Here is a 6,000-nt window from a genome sequence, read left to right on the forward strand (position 1 = left end):
AATCCTATGCAACAGGTTAGTCAACAAAGTTATTAAAAGATTATTTAAATACAGGAGTAAAGATGTCTTACTGCAATTATAAAGGCATTGATGACCCCAAACCTGGAATATTGTGTGTAGTTTTCATCTAAGGCCATTATCTTTCCTCATTGAATCATACAGCACAGATGCAGGTCTTTGGCCCATTGAGTCTGTATACTACTACCTACCCTAGTCCCACCTCCCTGCGCTAGACCCAGAGACGTGAATATTATGACACTTCAATGCACATTTAAGTATTGTTTTAAAGGTTGTGAGGTTTTCCACCTCATCTACCCTCCTATGCAGTGCATTCCAGACACCCACAACCCCCGATTGAAAAAAGCTTTTCCTCAAAGTCCCTCTAAATCTTAAGCCTTTCACTTTAAATTATGTCCCCTTGTTAATGATCCTTCAACTAAGAGGAGTGTTTGCTTTCTGTTCACTTTGCCCATGCCCCTCATAATCCTATACAGATTAATCAATCAGGATCACAACCCCAACCTTCTCTGACCCAAAGAAAACAACTGGAGCTTATCCAGCCTCTCTTCATACCTGAGATGCTCCACCCCAGACAATATCCTGGCGAATCTCCTTTGCACCCCCTCCTTTAAGAAACTCCTAACACCTTTTTTGACTAAGTATCTGACTTAATAATGGATTATAGATGTTACACCCTGCTGTCACTGTGTGCCATTGATGGAGGGAGCAAATGTCTAAGGTGGTGATTGGAGGCTTTGAGTAGTTAGGAGGCAGGTTACTCAACCTTAGAATTCCCAGCCTTTGACCAGCTCTTGTAGCTGCACTATTTATATGCCAGATCCAGTTGTGTTTCTGGTTAATGGTGATCCCCAAAGGCTATTAATGATGGGATATTCAGCAATGGTAATGCCAGTGAATGCCATTGGGGGATTCTCTCTTTACTGGAGATGGTCAGTAATAGAATGGTATTGGAATAGTAATAGTTTGAAACTGTTCTCTATGAATGACAACTGATGCTAGACCAATTATTGATCTTGAATCTGAGATGCTTAAAATTTTTGTGAACTGAAAGAGCTATGGGGTTAGGTCACAGTTCAGACAGATTGGATCACAGATTGGATCACAGTGATATCACTGAATGGAGAAGGATTAGGCTGAGGGAGTGAAATGGCCTCTTCCTGTTTATGAATTAAACTGGAACACTTTCATCCAACAATATTTGTTTTGATTGTCTCATTATCACAGACTAACCCCGTATTCTACCAATGTGATACTGTAGTCTGTTGTTTTGACATTAATTGAGGGGATAGGTATTTGCTCGGATATGAGGGATAATTCATCTACTCCCTTTCAAAACAGTGCCATGTGTTCATTTTCATACAGCCTGTGCAGATTTCGTTTAATATCTTACCTGAAAGCTGGCATCTCCAACAGTGTAGTTTCTCCTCTGTTTTGTAGCAATGTGTCAGCTGTTACCTGCTTAAGGTGTGAGGAGGGACTTGAACCTGAAACTGTGCAGGTCCAAAGTGAGTGTGTTACCAACTGACCCGTGGCTCACAAGACAATGCTCCTCCTGTGCAACTGTCAGTATTTACCTTGATTGCTGGCTTGAGGACATTATGAGTGAAAGAAGCCTTCCTTAGGAGTCAGGGCTGTTCTAAAAACAACTTCTGACGCACTGAGTGAACTATTTGGAAGCTCGAGAACTAAGTCCAGTTTAAAGCTCCCATTCTGGCTGTCTTCACACTGATATTATTACAGAGAAACAACTGCAACGTCAACTAACAGGAACCAGTGCAACACATAGGATGGATATTCCCCAACAATCAGTACATTAAACATTTCCTCACATAAAGGGAAGGCAATGGTCAAGTGGTGTTATCACTCAACTATTAATACGGAAACCCAGAGTAATGTTCTGGGAACCTGGGTTTGAATCCTGCCAGGGCAGATGGTGGAATTTGAATTCAATAAAATATCTGGAATTAAGCGTTGACTGATGACCAACATCGTCAATTGTTGGAAAAACCCATCTGGTTCATTAATGTCCTTTAGGGTAGGAAATTTGCCATCCTTACCTGGTCTTGCCTACATATGTGACTCCAAAGCCACAGCAAGGTGGTTGACTCTCAGCTGCCCTCTGAAATGGCCTAGCAAGCCACTCAGTTGTATCAATTGCTAGAAAGTCACAACAAAGTAATGAAGCCTGACATTGACCTCAGAATGGAAAAATACACTGGCAAAGAAATCACAAACAGCCCTGTTAACCATGCAAAGTCCTCCTCCCCAACATCTGGGGGCCAGTACTGAAACTGGGAGAGCTGTCTCACAGACTAGTCAAGCAACAGCCTGACATTGTCCTTCTTACAGAATTATCCCTTACATATAATGCCCCAGACACCACCATTACCATCCCTGGATATGTCCTTCCCATTGGCAAGACAGACCCAGCACAGGGGTGTACAGTCAGGAGGGAATTGCCCTGGGAGTCCTTGACATTGACTCCGGATCCTATGAAGTCTCCTGGCTTCAGATTACACATGGGCAAATGAAACCTCTTACTGGTTGCCACATGCCACTCTTCTTCGGCTGATGAGTCAGTACTCCTCCGTGTTGAACAACACTTGGAGGAAGCACTGAGGTTGGCAAGGGCTCAAAATGTACTCTGGGGAATTTCACTGTCCACCATCAAGAGTGGCTCAGCAGCAACATTACTGATCGAGCTGGTCGGGTCCTAAAGGATAAAACTGTCAGACCAAGTTGGCAGCAGATGGTGAAGGAACCAACAAGAGGGAAAAACAGCAAGTGATAGATAGAGCTAAGCGATTCCACAACCAACAGATCAGATCTAAGCTCTGCGGTCCTGCCACATCCAGTCGTGAATGGTGGTGGACAATCAAACAACTCACCGGAGGAGGAGGAGGCTCCACAAATATCAATGATGGAGGAGCCCAGCACACATCAGGGCAAAAGATAAGGCTGATGCATTCGCAACAATCTTCAGCCAGAAGTGCCGAGTGGATGATCCATCTCAGACTCCTCCAGTGGACCCCAGCATCATAGATACCAGTCTCAAGCCAATTTGATTCACTCCAGAAATGACGGGTGGCACTGGATACTGCAAAGGCAATAGGCCTGACAACATTCCAGCAATAGTACTGTAGACCTATGCTCCAAAACATGCTGCTCCCCTAGTCAAGCTCTTCCAGTACAGTTACAACACTGGCATCTACCAGACAATGTGGAAAATTGCTCAGGCATGTCCTGTACACAAAAAGCAGGACAAATCCAACATGGCCAATTACCATCCAATCAGTCTACTCTCCATCATCAGAGTGCTTCTCCAGCACCTGCAGTACTCACTTTCGCCTAGAATTTGGGAGCTCCATGGGAATCGTCAAGACGAGAGGTAATAAAGGCAAGTGTAAAGGTTTTAGCAGGAGGGGAGCTGAGACAGGGCCAAAGATGGGGATGATGTTATTAAAAGTGGAAATAAATGGTCTCAGTGATGGTGGGAATATGAGCTCTTCATGGGGGTAAATGTGAAAGCATCACAGATCACTTCATTTGGTCATTATCCTATGTGTCTTTGGGATCTTGCTGTACTCAAATTGGTTGCCGTGGAATATGGGCAGAGCCCTTCAACATCAATTTCTAGCCCATTTGTCCTGTCATGTCTACACATACAACTTGCAAGGAGAAACTATAGGTGGGATCAAGGGAAACAATGTTATTAAGGAGATTCTGAATCTCATTTGGGAGAAGATGGTGGCAGCTTTTTCTTTTATTCTTTCCTGGGATGTGGGACAACATGAGAAAGTCAGCACTTGTTGTCCATCCCTAATTACCCAAGACTTGAGTGGCTTTTTTGGCCATCTTAGAGGGAAGTTAAGAGACGACCACATTACTGTGGTCTAGAGTCACATGTAGTCTGGACCAGGCAAGAACACAAAAAATAGGAGCAGGAGTAGGCCATTCAGCCCCTTGAGTCTCCTACCATTCTAGAAGATCATGACTGATCTACCCCAGGCCTCAACTCATGTTTGTGCCAGTTCCTCATTTTTCTCAACTCCTCCACATTTCAAAAATACATCTACCTCCTCTTTAAATATGTACATTGATGTAGACTCCATGACATTCAAGGCAGAGAATTCCACACATGCACCACCCTCTGGGTAAAGAAATTCCTTCACATTTTAGTTTTAAACCAGTGCACAGATGGGCAGATTTCTCTCCCCCAAAGGACAGGAATAAACCACAATTAATGATGGCTGTCACGGTCACCATTATGAAGACTAGCTTTAAATTTAATGATTGAATCTGGAATTTAAGTTCCACATGATGTGGTGGTGAGATTTGAAACTGTTTCCCCAGAGCACGAGCCTGGACCTTGAGATTACTACTCTCATTTTTATTTGTGCTAAGGCACTGTCCCTCCCATGAGATTCAGGTAGATTTATATCTTTGATAATTCCAGGAATGCAACTCCTCCCTGCTGACCAGTAAAACCCTCTGTTGCTGAAAAGTGTTAACTTCAGTTGCAACCAACCCTCTCCTTTAAGCTGCACTGTCATGTTCACCACAGTCCAATTACCACCTCCCACCTTACATGGTGAACTCCTAATAAACAGCATGTGGCTGGCTCTCCTGCTCCATTGCAGTGAGGCCCAGTCACTGAAACTCAACAGACCTCTCATTACCCTCATTGGCCATGTACAGCAAACACCACTATAAAGTGAAATCCTCCATGGGGTCAACATCAGAGAGATTTATCGCATTAATCTGGGTACGTTTGTACCACAGTCCAAGAGGTGATAGAACAATAATTTCACCTTTGTACAAAAGACATAACCCAAACAATGTGAGCTGTTCTAGAGGGCATATGTGTGCACAAATCCCCAGGGCCTGTTAACATGAATGCCAGGCTACTGTGGGAGGTATGAGAGGAGATTCACGGGGCTCTGGCAGGGATATTGAATACTTTGCTGGCCACAGATGAAGTGCCAGATGACTGGAGGATAGCTGATGTGGTTCCTTTGTTCAAGAAGGGCAGTAGGGATAGGCCAGCTCCATCCTTTCCGACTCTGATTCTCCACCATCTGCAGTGGTCACGTTCTCCCAGTAGGAACAGGCCAGGTAATTACAGACTAGTTAGTTTGATGTCAGTGGTAGGGAAATAATTGGAAAAAAATTCTGAGGGACAGAGTTACACTGATAAAGACAAGGATTGATCAGGGTTAGTCATAATGGATTTGTTGGAGGGAGAGCTTGTCTGATTAAATTAGCTGAGTTATTTTAAAAAGGTGTTTAAATATGTTGACATAGTGCAATTGACGTGGCTTATGTGGACTTCAGTAAGACCTTTGATATGATCCCACATGGAAGACTCATTCAAAGGTTAACAGCCCAGGGGATCCAAGGTAGGTTGGCAAGCTGGATCCAAAGTTGGCTTACAAATAAGAGGCAAAGGATAATGGTGGAGGGATGTTTTTGTGATCGAAAGGCTGTGACCAGTAGTGTATCACAGGGTGCAGTGTTGGGACCCTTGCAGTTTGTTATGTGCATTATCAACTTGATTGTGACTGTAAAAGGTCTTATTAAGGCATACCATTTTCAGATGATAAGAAAATTGGTGGTGGTGGTGTTGATAATGAGGAGGATGGCCTCAGGCTATAGCCTGATATTGACCAGCTGGTAAATTGGGTAGAGCATTGGCAGATGGAATTTAAGTGCAAGGTGATGCATTTTGGGAGGTCTAATAAGGGAAGGGTATGTGCAATGAAAGATAGATCTGTAGGGATTACTGAGGAACAAAGGGGCCTTGGTGTAAAAGTCCATTGGTCCCTGAAGGTGTCAGTGTAGGTAGATAGGTTGGTGAATAAGGCATTTGGGATGTTTGAGATATACAAGCTGATTGAGGTATACAAACTTATGAGAGGTATAGACAAAGTAGATTGTGAGAACCTCTTTCCAATGACAGACATGTCTAAAACCAGAGGA

The sequence above is a fragment of the Hemiscyllium ocellatum genome, chromosome 7, assembly GCF_020745735.1.
Source record: "Hemiscyllium ocellatum isolate sHemOce1 chromosome 7, sHemOce1.pat.X.cur, whole genome shotgun sequence".
Lineage (NCBI taxonomy): Eukaryota > Metazoa > Chordata > Chondrichthyes > Orectolobiformes > Hemiscylliidae > Hemiscyllium > Hemiscyllium ocellatum.